This window comes from Nycticebus coucang, chromosome 24, assembly GCF_027406575.1.
Source record: "Nycticebus coucang isolate mNycCou1 chromosome 24, mNycCou1.pri, whole genome shotgun sequence".
Lineage (NCBI taxonomy): Eukaryota > Metazoa > Chordata > Mammalia > Primates > Lorisidae > Nycticebus > Nycticebus coucang.
The window spans coordinates 23,815,550-23,831,840 of record NC_069803.1 but is presented as its reverse complement, the minus strand read 5'-3'; the positions used below and the strand labels follow the sequence as shown (position 1 = coordinate 23,831,840).

The window sequence follows — 16,291 nt, the reverse complement described above, 5'->3', positions numbered from 1 at the left end:
TTTTTAAAAAAGAAAATGTTGAGCGAGGGAAATGGGAAGGGTAGAGTGGGTTGGGCAGTTTAGCCAAGGGAGTGTCTGGGAGAAGAGTGATGGGATAAAAAGAATAGCCCAGCGAAGTTTCTAAGGCAGGAAAATGCCTGGCAGTTTGAACAACAGCTAAGAGGCTCATGTGGATGGAGCCAAGGAGCCAAGAGGGGAATGAGAAGAACACGTGATCGGGGGACCAGAGGGTTCCGATTATGTGACAGATCTGAGCAAAAGAATGATACATTAGCTGCTGTAACTTAGCGGCTTTTAAAAATATTCAGATTTATTATTCTGCAGTTCTAGAGATCAGATGTACAAAATCAGTCCCTCCAGGTAAGCTGTCAGAGGTGGGAGCCCCTGGAGGCTGGACAGGAGGATCTATTTCCCTGTCTTTCCTATCTCCAGGGCCAGTCCTCGGTCTTTGGTTCATGGCCCATTCCTCCTTTTTGGCCGGGGCTGGGTTTGAACCCACCACCTCTGGCATATGGGGCTGGCGCCCTACCCCTTTGAGCCACAGGCGCCGCCCACCGTTCCTCCTTCTTTAAAGCCAATGATGTAGTATCGTCAGACCTCTCTCTGCTTTCATCATCAAATTATTTTCTTTCTCTGCATTTCTCCACTACCTCCCTCTTGAAAGGATGCTTGTGATTACCGCAGGCCCACCAAGACACAGTCCCCCACTTGAGATCACATCTGCAAAGTTGCTTTTACCCTATAAGGGACATATTCACAGGTTCTGGGGATTAAGACGTAGACATCTTTTGGTGGTGGGGAGAGGGTGTTATTCAGCCAACCGCAAGTGATATAAGTAAATATTTGCTATAAGAGGTTTTTGCAGGAGTAGAAGGAAAGCAGTTGGGAGTTATTCCAACCATCCAGTTGAGTTGATGGTGGCTCACACCAGGCCCGGAGCAGTGGTAAGAAGCACGTAAGACACTGCAAAGATTTCTACCATGGTGCCAACGTTATCTTATTATTGGCAGGATGTGGCATATGCGAGAAAGAAGTCAGGGATAAATCTGCAGTTTTTCACCTGAGTAATGAAGTAGACTTTTCTCCTGACCTGTGGATTTTCCTTGTACTTAATGTATGCTGTTGTTTTGTTGAACAGACAATTTAAATTTTAAATGCCCTAATTTATTAATTTTGTCATTATACTTGCATCTTGTTATTTATTTAAGAAATGTTAACCTACTGCCAGGGAGGCCATATTAACCAGCGTGATGAAAATGTGTCAAACTGTTTATAAAACCAATGTATGGTGCCCCATGATCGCATTAATGTACACAGCTATGATTTAAAATTAATAAAAAAAAATAAAAAGAAATGTTAACCTACATAAATATCTGCTCTCAGATCGCCTGAGTGAAGCCCACGGGCACAGGAAACGCTCTCTAAGCATCATCACCGCAAACAGGACTGGTCCCAGCCAGAGCCCTTTGGGCCTCTGAATGCCACGTTCTTTCTGGATGTCTGTTTGAGGCTGTCGATGAATGAAAGGCCGAGAGTCTTTAGAAATTCTACCAAGACGGGTGGGTCAGGGACATGAGAAGACAGTCCCTGACCTGCCCCCTCCCGCCAAAAGAAATTCTACCAAGAAAAGACAGGAGCTCTCTGAAGATCTGAGAAGGGCTGTGTTAGAAAAAGAAAATAAATGGGCTTCGTTTTAATCAGAAAATCCTCGTCAAGGGAGTGTGGGACTTGCCCCTTCTCTCTTGCTCTCTCAGCTGGCCCTGTGATATGTTTCTTTCTGAACAACCCTCCCCCCGGGGGGGATCAGGTCTTCTGCATCCACACACAGGTGGTCACATATCGGAGAGGCCATGCCAAGATACACAACCACCAGTAATCCCTGAGCACGGACCTTTTGGCACCAGAAAAAAGACTGCCCCATGCAAGGAGTTTCAGTGGAGGGATTCCTTTGGGAGGCAGAAGGTCAGTACCCCCTGTCTCTGGTCCTTGATCCATTCTGATTATATGCCACACGTGTGATTATAAAATAGCTCTGGCTATTTCTTTTAAATATCATACGAAGCTACTGTCATCCACTTGCTATGAGTTCTTGTATATTTATTAAAATTTCAATCAGCCATAATCCTGCCTTAGATAAACCTCGTGGACATGACACCACAGATGTAAATGGGAAATTTGTTAAAGTGGGGAGGGAGCAGCAACCTGGAAGACCTGAGCTCAGGTGTCAGCTCTGATTCCAACCCTAGTCACTGAACCTCTAGAACTTCATCAATAAATTTGAAAGCCACACTGGATGACACTTCCAGCTTTTACGTACCAGAATTTCTACATAAGCCACTTTTGTGATCACATTTCCTATGATATCTTGTCTTTCTTTTGTGAGGGTCTTGGTTCCATCGTAGGCAGAGATCCTGCATGCTACTTCTTTTATATACTCCCTGTAGTCTAATCAGAGCTTACCACGTGACAGGGGCCAGGTAAGGGCTTTGCAGAACAAATGTGTAAACAGATGGCTCTGAACCTCCCAGGGACAGTGAATTTTATATGCCAACTTGACTGGGCCAGGGAACATCCAGATAGCTGACAAAACATTATTTCTGGTGTGTCCCTAAGAGTGTTTCTGGACAAGATTAGCATGTGTTATCAATGGGCTGAATTAAGAAGATTATCCTCACCAAGAGAGTGGGCACCATCTAATCCCTTAAGAGCTGCACAAGAAGAATATAACAAAAAGGTAGAAGAAGGGGGGATCCGCTCTTTCTTTTTGGGACATTAGGACATCCGTCCTCTCCTGACATTGGGACACTGGCACTCCTGGTACTTGAGCCTTCAGACTAGGCCGGGACATACACCTTTGGCTCCTCCGGGGTTCTCAGGCCTTTGGGCTTGGATTGGACTATCCCACTGGCTGCCCTGGGCCTGCACTGCACGTCTGGATGGCATGTCATGGGACTTCTCGGCCTCTGTTACCACTGATAATAAATCTCTTCCTGTATATCTGTGTGTATCCTATTGGTCCTGCTTCTCTGGAGAACCCTGACTGCCTGAATTCTAGCTCACAGTAGCCAAAAATACAGAGGGTGCCCCCAAAATGTATACACAATTGAAGAGATTTTATCTATGTATTACTTTTCAAAGTTGAATCGAAGATACTGTTACTCATCGAGTGTACCTCCTGGGCATGCTATACCCATCCATTTTACCTGTAATTTGTACACTTTGGGGAGGAATGATCAATTTTACTTCTAGCAAGATCTCTTAAAATATGTGTACTTTTTAAATATTATATATCTGTATCATATATATATTTTTTCTCCAAACTCTATATAGTCTGGGTAATGCTGTATATAGGCTTCGTTTGAGGAACATAACATGCACCTAAAATCTTACAAGCTTTGACTTGAAAGATTACATACATGTGTCTTACAAAATCTTACATGCAATGACTGTCTTATAAATGGAAACTCTATCAGTTAGAGGCCCTGCAAGAAGCCTGTGGCACTCTCAAAATGGGCAATCTGAGTTAGTAAAGGAACTAGGTACGAAACTGTGGGCAGGGTTTAGGGGTCTAGGAAAAGCAGAAGAAGATGCAGTGGGAACTTTCAGAGAGGGGCAGCATCCAGGGCCATCCTCACCACTTGCTAAAGGGGCAATCCTTTTGGAGAAGGCTGTAGCCAATTCATGGCGACCTGGCAGAGGGGGCCAAGAGAAGTAATTCCCAGTCCTGTGTTCCTCTGACCCTCTGCACATCCAACCCTTAAGATTCACAATTCTGCCAGAAAGAGTTCTTGGATTTAGAGTCCTCCTCCCTCCCCAAGTCCCCATTGAAAAGTCAGAAAATATGTTTTTGAAAGACCAACACAGGTACCCTGGACCGGGGGACGGAGAGGAAGCAGCCCCTCCACCATGCACCTGCGCCTGCCCCATATGAGCAAACAGGGGACCAATAGCTCCGCTGGGTTTTCCCCAGGAATATAGAATCCTGCTTATCCATGAAATGCAGTTAACACATCAGTTGGACATGTTTCCTGAATGCAGGGTGACACTTTTACTATTTAAAGATGTGAAAACTGCAGGAGATTTGAGGAAAAAGACCACGGAAGGCACCTTTGATGGTGCATTGATAAATCCAACAGTGATTGTCAATCCATTTCAGACACTTGTGGCAGCAAACAAAGCAGTTCACCTCTACAAACTGGGAAAAATGAAGACAAGAACTCTATCTACTGAAATTATTTTCAACCTTTCCCCAATATTTCAGAGGCTTTGAAAAAATTTGGTATCCCAGCCAATAATACCTCAATTCTAATTGTTTACACTGAAGAGGGAGAAAAACAAATAAATCAAGACTACCTAATATCTCAAGTAGAAGGTCATCAGATTTCTCTGAGAGATCTTCCTGAAATAACAAATATTACAGAAGTTAAAAAGATATATAAACTTTCATCACAAGAAGAATATATTGGAACATTATTGGAAAGTATCATTTGTAGAATGTCAACAAAACACGTTTTGTGAAATGTTGGAAATAACAGAAATTTCAGCATTAAACCATTAATTTTATTTGTATATAGTTAGAATAAAAATTGCAAACACTGCTTGAATGTTAGTATAGTAGGGGCTTGCCTTCGTGGTTTATACACATCAGTTCCTCTCTCTAGCCTTACTCTGGCTAGCCTACCACACCTCTTCCAAGCCTCTGAATCCTGGTTCTAAATACTTCACACCCCCAAATGCCTTTCATTCTCATAGCGACTTTGTGAGGTAGATACTGTTATCATACCTATTTTATGCATGAGGCAATTGATAGATTAAAGAAATATTAACGTGCCCAACGTTAAAAAAGAAAAAAAAAAACGACCAACACAATGACAGCACTAGAACAATTTTTAAATGAGATTGCGTGGTCAGAGAAGGCAGAGCAGGAAAGTGACAGAACAAAACACCAGAAACAAGCGTGATCCTTTCCCAGAGGGTATCAGAGATGCTCCAAGCTTGGGGCCAACAGGAAGAGACACAGGAAGCCACTGGGGCAATTACAAGGGTACATGATGAAAGAGAACTAACCAAAAAAAGAAAGAGAATTAACCAATTTCTTTCATTTCAATTGACCTGGAAAGTTCATAGGCTCCTTGTAATGTATTTCCCCATATTTTCATCAATGATATGTATTTTTCTTTTTTTTTTTGAACTTTTTTTTTTTAATCATGGCTGTATACATTAATGCGATCATGGGGCACCATACACTGGTTTTATAGACCGTTTGATACATTTTCATCACACTGGGTAACATAGCCTTCCTGGCATTTTCTTAGTTATTCTGTTAAGACATTTACATTCTACATTTACTAAGTTTCACATATATCCTTGTAAGATGCACTGCAGGTGTAATCCTACCAATCCCCTCCCTCTGCCCCCCTCCCCCCATCCTTCCCTCCCTTTTCCCCCTTCTCCTTATCCTTAGGTTATAACTGGGTTATAGCTTTCATGAAAGCCATAAATTAGTTTCATAGTAGGGCTGAGTACATTGGATACTTTTTCTTCCATTCTTGAGATACTTTACTAAGAAGAATATGTTCCAGCTCCATCCATGTAAACATGAAAGAGGTAAAGTCTCTATCTTTCTTGAAGGCTGCATAATATTCCATGGTGTACATATACCACAATTTATTAATCCATTCGTGGATCGATGGGCCCTTGAGCTTTTTCCATGACTTAGCAATTATGAATTGGGCTGCAATAAACATTCTGGTGCAAATATCTTTGTTATGATGTGATTTTTGGTCTTCTGGGAATGATATGTATTTTTCTTGCTAAATCTCTGCTCTCCTTTGAATGGCAAATCTAGCTCTTAAGTTCTTTCTGGAAGCACTGTGCCAGTTAAGCTATTCCCTCCTGCCAGCCCCACATCCATCCTTCTGGGCATCCCCTGTGCCTAGGATGTAACTGTGTTCTGCAGGTAGTGAAGGGAGAGGCTAAGAAAGGAGAGGATAGCGTTCTGGGGGCCTCTAATCTATACCACAGGTACAGCAGACCAGCAGACACAGGGGAAAAAAGAAAGAAGGGAAGGAGAGTTTCAAGAAGGCACTCAAAGATGGAAATGTACAAATGGCCAACATACCCAGGAGCAGCCTTCCGAAATTTTGCCTGCCTCACCCCTGCACCATGACAAAAATACTGGCAGGTGACATGCGCCACTCTCAGCAAGAAGCCCAGACAGAAGACACATGTATGTAACTGAAGGGAAAAAAACCCAGGCCAAGTATTTATAGAAACCACACTGATGGTTGCTGTGCACACTGTTCTGGTTTTTTTTACACTCTATTTTACTGTAGTTCTGAAAATTTTTTCAGCTTAGTACATAGAAACACCATTCATATTTGGTGGTGTTTTTTTGGTTCCTTATTGTTTTCTGTTTACATCTGTATATGATTTCACTTTGTTAAGGTGCCATAATTTATTTAAACAGTTCCTCATTGATGGATAATGTAGGTTGTGCTATCAAACTTTCTGATCCTTGCTAACCTTATAAACGATAAATGGTGATTTTGCATTTGCTTTATTACGAGTGAAATCATACGTCTTGTCTTGTGTTCAAGAATCATTTGTATTTTTATTTCTGTGATCAGTGTGCTTTCATCCTATTTTTATCGCCTCATTGGTCTTTTTATTGATGGGAATCCAACACCTAAATTTGGGGACTAAATGGCAAAAAAAATTAAGACTTATTAAAGCCCCAAACCCATTGTTTCTGAACTAAAATACAGTATAGTTAACTTTTACAAAGATACTCTGCATTAAATAAATTAGATTACAAAGTCCATTGTTTTAACATGAAGTTTTTTTTTTTTTTTTTAACTCTAACAACTTAGTTTAACAGAAAAGAAAATACATCATGAAAGCCACCAAATTTCATAGAATCCTACAATTTTAAAGCTGGGAGGAATTTTCCAAATTATTTAATTCTATTGTTTCATTGTATAAATAGAACTGAGAGAATCAAGGCAGGTAGGCTTAGTTAATAGACCCTAGGATACTTTATTGCTCCTTTTAATCTGCTACTTAAAGAAACCAGAATTTTCTGTCCTTGGCCGAAAGTTTCTTTTCAGGAGATAATGTGAACACAGCCAGCACCAAACCCTTCGAAGAAAGCCCAGGACAGCTGACCTCAAAGTTTTGCTGTGTGTGCTTCTCCTAACTGGGTCTATTGTTCTCCAAACCTTGACCTTAAGCTCCTATAAAGGAAAGAATTCGGCAACACTGGGTGGACAAACAAATATTTTGGATTTCTCCCCAGTGATAGACAGGACAGGACAAGGCAGCCCTGGGAAGGGGTGTGGCTAAGAAACCTTTCAGCGTTGAACACTGCGCTGAAGAAACGCCATCCAAGGTAAACACACAGCTTAGGGAAATTTTAGGCCCTTGGCTGCTTGCCTTTCTGTCTGATCCCCTGTGCAGGAGGAGAAATATTTGATGAGAAACAAAAGATTTGAGAAAACCACATACTAATCACATACTGACAGTTGATACAGGAGCTTAATTGTTTAGACGCCAGATAAATAAATGATGTGGTATCAAACTCCAAAGGCAAGGAGGGGAGAAACCCTGTAGCCCCTTCATGGAGCTCTCGGCTGAGTAGGGATACCCCAGACAGTGAGGAACCAGGGGCCAAACTCTCTTCTTTGAGCAGAGAGGGAATGAGTTAGTTCCTACATGTTATTCCAGCAGTCTCAGAAAAATAAACAAAGAAATAAAATGGAAAATGTAAACCCAGGTGTGCCTATGACAGAATGAGAGTAAGAAAGAATGCCTTAATGGGCTCGGTTGACGTTTGAAGGAAGGAGAATTAGCAGAACATCCCTGATGGAGCAGAAGCAAGGCTGTCTTAGCAGCAGCCCAGGAGACAGCTGCCTACATGGTCGAGACTGTCTTGCACAGTTGGGCAGCTTGCACACTGTGCAAAAGCACTCTCTAAGGGTGTACCGGGGCCAACATTCATCCTGCACATCACTAGCCAAACCGTGTGGGCAAAGGATTTCTTTTAGAAAGGTTCCTGTAGGGCTGCATTGGTGGAGGAGAACCTTTTTCTAATTCAGGCAAAGGTGCTATGCAGGCTACTGGCAGCCTAGGATCTTATTACAAATGCAGATTCTCAAGACCTTCCCTGGGATCACTGAGTCAGAGTCTCCCCCATTAAAATATCCCAGGTGACTTGTATGCCCATTACAGTGTGAAAAGCACTGGCCTAACGCACAGGAGAATATTTTGCACTTTGCAGAAAGAGAAACTGATACACACGAAAGTACTTTGCTTAGAGAAGAGTTGGGGGGTACACGTAGGCATCTTGAGTTCCAGCCCTTTTTCTGCCTTTTCTAGACTAATAACATTTTATTACTTCTAATCTATATTATCATGGAAGCACAAGGATACACAGCCTGAATCTCGTATTGCTTTTAGAGTCCCAAGTCTCCTGGAATCCTCAAGGTGTGTGACCTATTGTTTCAAGACCCAAGTTGCCTTCTGAATGGGGGCACTTGGATTCTATCTGAACCAGAGCAGTGGAGCTGCTCCTGCTCTGAGCCTGCTCCAAGCTCCAGTCCTTAGGTTCTGACTAAACTGCAGGTTTAGGAGGGTCAGAGGAGACTGGAGAGGGGGTGTGTGAGGAGAGGGTGGTTCTGTAAGGCCACATGCAAATCCCAGCCCTCTTCTATCTTTTCCCTGAGGTTTAATACCCTTCTAAGAGCCAGAGTAAGCCCATCAGCTTACTTTGTCCCGCAGTCCCAAAGAATCTGCCCCCCAATTTTCTTTGTGCTCCTCATTTATGTGAACAGATTGTACTTCTAAACTTGGAGTTCTTTTCAAGTTAAGTTGTTTGATAACGTTGATACTGTCTCTTTGCTTCTCCCTCTCTCTCAAATTAAATCATTAAATCACCTTGGGAGTCACTGCTAGGTCATGCTCAGCCTGTAGGAATCGAGAGAAACCCAAGAGACAAAAGGATCAAGGAGAGAATTCAGAGTCAGAAAGCCTGGTCACAAAACTCCACCTGAAGTAGCAAGGGTCACCTCCACGGTCACCACCAGTTTGTCACTTCTCGGACGAAAACTGCCAATTTTCTTCCTTGGTATCATCTGCCTCCTTTTCGTCCTGTCCCCTCCCCCACGGCCCGCCCGTCTCATTCTCTCTCTCTCCTTTTCTCCCCCCTCTCTCCCTCCAGGGAGGACCATCTTTTCTCTTCTCCAAACTTATTATGATTTCCAAGCTCTCCTTTGTGAGTCTCAGGAAAGAAAGAAACAATAGTGGAAAGAAGTAGGTAAAGCACACTCGGGCGGTGTGAGACCATCTTCTTAAATAGAGGCTCCTTCTCCAGGCACCTGTCTGCTCAAAGCAGGCTGCCTCGGCCCCCTCCCAGGGCTTGTGCACATGGAGGCTGCACAATCTCTCCAGCTGATGCACCGCTGGCCAGCTGACCCCTGGGCAGGAGGCTGCTGACTTCTGTCCCTGCTCACATTCATCTTTTTCTCCTCCCCTCCCTGCCTTCCGCCAGATAGGTGGAAGGATGTGGAGAGAGTTTCTACCAGATACTTTTCATGAAAACAAAAGAACAAAGAAGGAGCAGCTATCTTTTTAACTAAGGGAGCGGGCTACGGGGCTGGAAGCTTAAGAAAAGTCAAGGTTTTTCACTGTCATACTGGAGAAAAAAAGCAAGAAGTGACGAAGGGAAAGAGAGGCCTGGGTGGTTTTGTGACACTCTTCCAGCTGCTTGTTGTAATACACGTAGGAAAGGCAGACTTTGGATTCATATATCTGGGTGTCTCTCTCCTCTCATGGACTCTGCCTTGAGAGCAAGGAAGGTTTTTTTGTGTTGTTTTCCCCGAACAACTTTTGGCTCGTTTATAATCAAGTTATAGGGAATGAGGAGAGGAAGGAGAAATTTTTCCATCAAAGGTACTGAGACCAGCCAAGCCACCTGTCTCAGGATTTCAGCAAGCCACTTCACCCCTCTGAATCTTAATTCCCTTTGACATAAAATTAGGATAATGCCAGCAATGTAATCTACCACTCAGGTAGACTGAAGCATGTCAGGTAATCTATGTGAAAGAATTTTTTTTTTTTTTTTTGGTGCAGAAAAGTGAAATTTAATTTTTGGAGATGAGGGAGGAGCAGTCAAATAATTTTTTTTTTTTTTTTTTTTTTTTTTTTTTTGTGGCCAGGGCTGGGTTTGAACCTGCCACCTCCAGTATGTGGGGCTGGCGCCCTACTCCGTTGAGCCACAGGCACCGCCCACAATCAAATAATTTTTAATTAATAACAGATACATTCGATGACAACCGAAGATGGAATATCATGCTAGAAATACCTCAAGAAACATAAAATCAGACAGAAATCAGGGGACATGACTAGACACATTTGTAAACAGGATTATAAGAATTTGAGTGGGACTTTTTTGTTTGCTCATAATTGAAACCAAGAAGAGCTAAATAACCTGGTTTCAATAAGAAACTTCAAAGAGAGGCCAGAATTTGGGCCAAAGATTGCCTCGGCCTAGCTGCAGGACTGCGTGTTTCTGTGAGGAGGGGCTGGCTACCTGTCCCTCGGTTGCTGGACGCTCTGCTGAGCACACAGGTCCTCACAGAGGTGCCCTTAACGTGGTGTAGGGAGTGTCTTCTCAGGATGTGAAAGAATTTTTAAAAGTATAAAGTTGCCCTGAGTATAGAAGTTGCTATTGATATCAAATCACCATCATGAGAAACAAGTTTGAATAAGAATTCTTTACCAAAGAGCTTATAATAAAATTAGGGAGGTATGCGGCCAAGCACAGTGGTTCATGCCCATAATCTTAATACTCTGGGAGGCTGAGATGGGTAGATGGCCTGAGCTCAGGAGTTGGAGACCAGCCTGAGCAAGAGTGAGACCCTGCCTCAACTAAAAATAGAAAAACTAGCTAGGTGTGGTGGCAGGCACCTATAGCCCCAGCTACTCAGGAGGCTGAGGCAAGAGGATCACTTGAACTCAAGAGTTTAAGGTTGCTGTGAGCTACAATGCCATGGTACTCCACCCAGGCTGACAGAGTAAGACTGTCTCAAAAATAAAAAGAAACCTAAAATTAGGGAGGTCTGACAAAAGTGTACAATAACAGATGATAATATGAGATGCCTATAGTAAGGGCCACCTGAGTGGTACAGGCACAGATGAGTGGCTAGAGACCTATAAACCATACAAAGGTAGACGAAAGAGTGCTCTGGAAAGGCTGTTCTGAAAAGATGGGAGCTGTCATAGGCTGGATTGTCTCTCTCAAAAAGTTATGTTAGAGACCTAAGCCCCAGTACCACAGAATGTGAACTTAGTTGGAAATGGGGTCCTTGCAGATATGATAAGTTACGATGAGGCCATACTAGATTAGTCCAACAGGGCTGGTGTAGGGGAGAGGGGAGAGAAGGCCACGTGAAGATTTGCACACAGAGAACGCCGTGTGACAGTGGAGCCAGAGCTCCCCAGGCTATGGCTGGAAACTGAGCAAAGCCAAATATTGGCAGCAAACCCCCAGAAGCCAGACGGGCAAGGAAGGAATCTTCCTTCCCACTAGGGGCTTCTGAGGGAGCATGGATGGTTCTGCTGACACCTTGATTCCAGACTCCTGACCCCCAGAACTGTGAGACAATAAATTTCTGTAATTTGAAGCCACCTGGTTTGTGATACGTAGTAACTGCAGCCCCAGAAGCCTAAGACAGGAGTTGAAGACACCTAATAAGCCGCGCTGGGGGAATATCCCACAGGCACAGGAAGGGAGAGGCGATTCTCCAGGTGATGCCCCATCCCAATGAGAGGTAAGCTTCACCAGTCAAGTTAATCATTTCTCAACATGCCGGAATACATTGGACTAGTATCTGTGTTCCCTCAGGATAAGATCAGCAATTTCGACTTTACTGTATAGTCACCAATAGTATCATAGCTGAGCTGCTCAGGATATTTGGTTTGGCTGCACGAACTCTTTTTAAATTACTTCTCCTCGCCTATTATCTGTTTATGGCCCATGAAGTATCATGCTGACCCTGTTCTCGTTTTTAAAACAAGATTGTTTGACTTTCAACTTTATAGGCATTCAGATCTTAGTGATTCCCAAATGTCCTAGTAATTTCTGACTTGGAGTTTTGAGGACAGTAGGTTGAAAGGATCTCATAGGCAATTCCTGAAGCACTGGGAGCCCTGTTTGATACTCCACAGATTGAGCTTCAAGGAAATCCTGTTCTCTGAAGAAGCTGTTATGGTCTATTGGACCAGTATCCTACTTTAAGAAAGATCTAAGAGCCATATTTACACGTACAGCTGTCATAGATCCAAAGTAGCCATTAGTGATGATTAGGTAAACAGAACTATTTCAAATGTCCCTAAATACATATTTGCAGGATAATAGGCAATTGGGTGAGGTGTTTCTCTTTTAAATAGGCCCTAGCTTTTAAACATGAAACTCTAGTTAGGCTGCAAGCCCCTAAAATGGCTCTGCCCACATTGCTGTTTTCCCAATTAACCTAATAGATACAACCTGTCACGGTTGTATCCGACAAAGCATTAGCATTCAGGGGGCTCTCTAATGAAAACATGGAGTGTGTAACATTTGTTCAATGCAAGGCTCAGGATACTCATCAGTATCCTAACTTCAGAGCAGTGGCTTCTACGTAGGTGGCCCCAAAGGTAGTAATAATGTCTGTGTGCTATTTTCATTGTTTCAGAAAGTCTAATAGAAATAACTCATTTGTACTTAGGGTCTAATTCAAATGTCAATTATGCACTACAAAAGTTAAGTGTTTAGAGCTCGGAGCTAGGCTGTCTGAACTTTCAGCGGCGTCACAGCTCACCAGTTGGAAAACCTTGTCCAGTTTACTCAACCTCTCTGAACCTTAGTTTCCTCATCAGTTAAAGAGGGCTGATAACAGTAATGGTTGTGAGCTTACCTGATTAGATGCAGGGAAGGCGCAGGGCAGTGGCTGGTAGACAGTAAGTTTTAAATAAGTGCTTCACTCAACCTTTTGCTTTCAGCTAAATTATATAAATTCCAACTAGATATTTTAAGCTAATCAGAAACTCTGCTTGGCAATAGCATGTGTCTCAAATTAATTTTCATTAGTTATTAAATATAACTTATTTATAACATATATCTTAAAGCCTGACTTGTGCAAAGGGGAAAAACATAAAAGGCTTCATGGGCGGTGAAAATGTTGGAAATCGCTGGTTTGCTTTCTTTTTCTTCCCCAGATTTTCTTGTTTACACTGTGTTGACACAGTTTCCAAAACCATAAAGGAATATCCAGTTCTGTAAAGCACTGGAATTCTAATATAATAATAATAGTCACTTAGCACTCAGATACAGTCTCTAATTCTGGCTGCCTCAATTTCCCATTAAAATATCCAAGGAGATTCTGAAAAATACAGAAAAGAAAACTAATGCTGATTGGCACGCGAACACCAAAATCTAGAGGAATCTTCACTAGATAAGGCAGGTGAAACTGATGTGAAGCAAAAACCTACCCAAGAGGATAAAGGACTTAAAATGCAAAGCACCAAAACTGAAACCCACACTGGAGGGAGTAAATAGCAGAATCAATGCTATAGGCAATCTTATCACCATTCAAGATTATTCAATTTAGGGGTCACCTCCTCTGGAAAGCTTTCCTATTAACCTGCCTAAGCTGAGTCAGGTGCCTCTGAGTCAGGTGTCTGTCTGAGTTCCCCATGCAGACATGTCTTATTGATATTACTTCTTTCTAGATCTAAAGCTAAATTGTAGGGACCAGGTATTCATCCTGTTTGCATCTCCAAAACCTGGCAGAAAGACTGGTCCACAGCGGGCACTCAGTAAGTGGTTGGACTGCGTGGTGCGGACTTTGTCCAGCTGCGGTCTCTGCGGTGCTTTCCTGAACTATAAATTTTGTAGTCCATCAAAAGAAATGTGTTCATTCATTTAGCTAGTCATTTATCACTCATTGAACCAGTATCTTCTGAGTTTCTGTCATGTGCTAGACATTGCTCATGGGTTCAGCCTGATATGACTTGTTTCTTTGGAACCCAAGCTGATGTCTAGTATTAATAACTTTTGTTCTAGGTTCCCAGAAATAATTTCTTTAATAATTTATTCAAGAACCTTCCTAAGATCAACATCAAGCTCATCGATATACCTTCTTCTTTGTTTCAAAATTTAGAACCACAACTCCTATACGACTACTCTTTTCTCAGATTGTTACATAAAACCACATCTGCTTTCCATCCATAACCTCAGAAATTGCATCTGTAATATTTTAGGGCTTAATTACATGCATCCATCTAGCATTCAGTTCTCTTAATTTCTTAATTCTCTAGAATACAATCAAGGATCAGGAAATAAGCTTTAAAACAAGAAGAAAGTAAGGATGATGAGCTGTCTATTTACCACTTTGAGCATTTCATAAAAGGGGGATACTTGGGCTTACTAAGGGTTAATACTAGGTATTTGACATCCAAATCTAATAAGATTAATTAGTTTGCTCTCAAGCCCATGATAGATAATCATCAACAAAGTAAAAGGTACATTGATAAACTAATTACAAGGATGGAGACAGAAAACTCATAAAACACAGGCACAATAAAATACAAATAATTCTAGTTCAGAAAGTAAACTGTCCAAAACACACACTTCAACCAGTCCTCAGGGAACTACTGTGTTGGAGCTAAGTGCAATTTCTAATTTTCATTAATGCTACCATCTTACATTTAAAGGGATGACTTCTCAGATGTCCAGAAAACTCAACTCTACAGAATGACTCAACCTTTGATAGTTCTGGAAAGCTGACATTTACTACAGTATATTTTATTTAGCAGCTGTTTCATATGTATAAATATTATGTTCTCAACTATATAGAAGCTCCGCAAGAGGAAAGCCAAGTCATGTACTTCGCTGTAACTCCCAATATGACCATCTTCATTTGTATCATGGGACTGAGACACATGACCTATGAGCAGAGTTTACGTAAAGAAACAAAGTGCCTAGGGCACACAGATGGTGCTTAATTAATGTACCTGGCACACAGTTGGTGTTCAGCTAATGTCAGTCAAATGAATGATCTCAGTGTATTCTGCAGTTCAAGTACGTGAATTATGATTAGGTGGGGTGGCTCACGCCTATAATCCTAGCATTCTGGGAGGCCGAGGTGGTGGATTGCTTGAGCTCTTGGAGTTTAAGACCAGCCTGAGCAAGAGTGAGACCCTGTTTCTACTAAAAATAGCAAAATTAGCTGGGCAGAGTAGTGGGCGCCTGTAGTCCCAGCTACTCAGGAGGCTGAGGCAGGAGGATCACTTGAACCCAGGAGTTAGAGGTTGCCGTGAGCTAGGCTGATGCCATGACATTTTAGCCTGGGCAACAGAGGGAGACTCTATCTCAAAAAAAAAAAAAAAAAAAAACCCACAAAGTATCTGAATTATTACTTAGGTCAAGAGCCCTGGGTCTTCTTCAAAGCTGCTTTGTAGTCTTGGATGCTGCCCTTTGTCTCCAAACAACTTACTTATCTTTCTTTCTACATAAACGAAATAATCTCTGAAATCCCACAAATACCCAAGAACTTTCTTGATTGCCCTGAAAAGGTCTGATGTTTTCTCTTCAATCCCACAAAAGGCAGAGTACAAACTCCCACAGCCTTCGTCCCTATGCTTTTCTCAAAATGCTCTGATTCCTCTCTCTCGAAATTTCTCTGAATTGACTCATATTTGACATGAATAGCTTACAAATTGGATTTAACGTTTACATTTTAGTTTCTTTTTTTCTCCTTCTATGTTCACATCTACATGGTTGTCTTAAATTACATATTTTTAGTGTCTTGGTAGAACGTGTCTTTGTAATTTTTTTTTTAATTTCCTATAGGCAATTAGGTGCCTAAAAATATCTTAAGAAATATGAATTAGGGATTCAAGGTTTTAAACACTTCCAAAGAGAATGTTGTCACTGGATGCTTTCCGACAACAAAACATTTTAAAGTGGAAAAAGAGTATTAATTTGTGATTAACTCTTCCATAAATTTGTGGAAAAGGCCACAAGAGCCTGTTTCCCTGTTGTGTACCTCTTACACAACATCTTCGTTTGTGTAACTAACATGGGACCACCATCACACGAGCTGGGGGTACCAAAGTAACCGAATTCAACAGCACAACGAAAGCCTTGCATATACTTAGTCTGTCTTAGCATAAATATAATAAAACAATACATTTTTAATCTTGGAAAATAAATAAGAAAAAATCACCCATATTTCCATCACCCTGACAAGAC

At 41.9% G+C, this 16,291-nt stretch overlaps 1 pseudogene across 1 annotated transcript; it reads left to right on the top strand.

Annotated features, from left to right (window-relative positions):
- Positions 1 to 3,976: 3,976 nt before the first annotated feature.
- Positions 3,977 to 4,562, top strand: LOC128576447 (EKC/KEOPS complex subunit TPRKB-like; annotated as a pseudogene). The gene has a single exon (XR_008377371.1). The product of XR_008377371.1 is annotated as an EKC/KEOPS complex subunit TPRKB-like (transcript).
- The last annotated feature ends 11,729 nt before the right edge of the window (positions 4,563 to 16,291 follow it).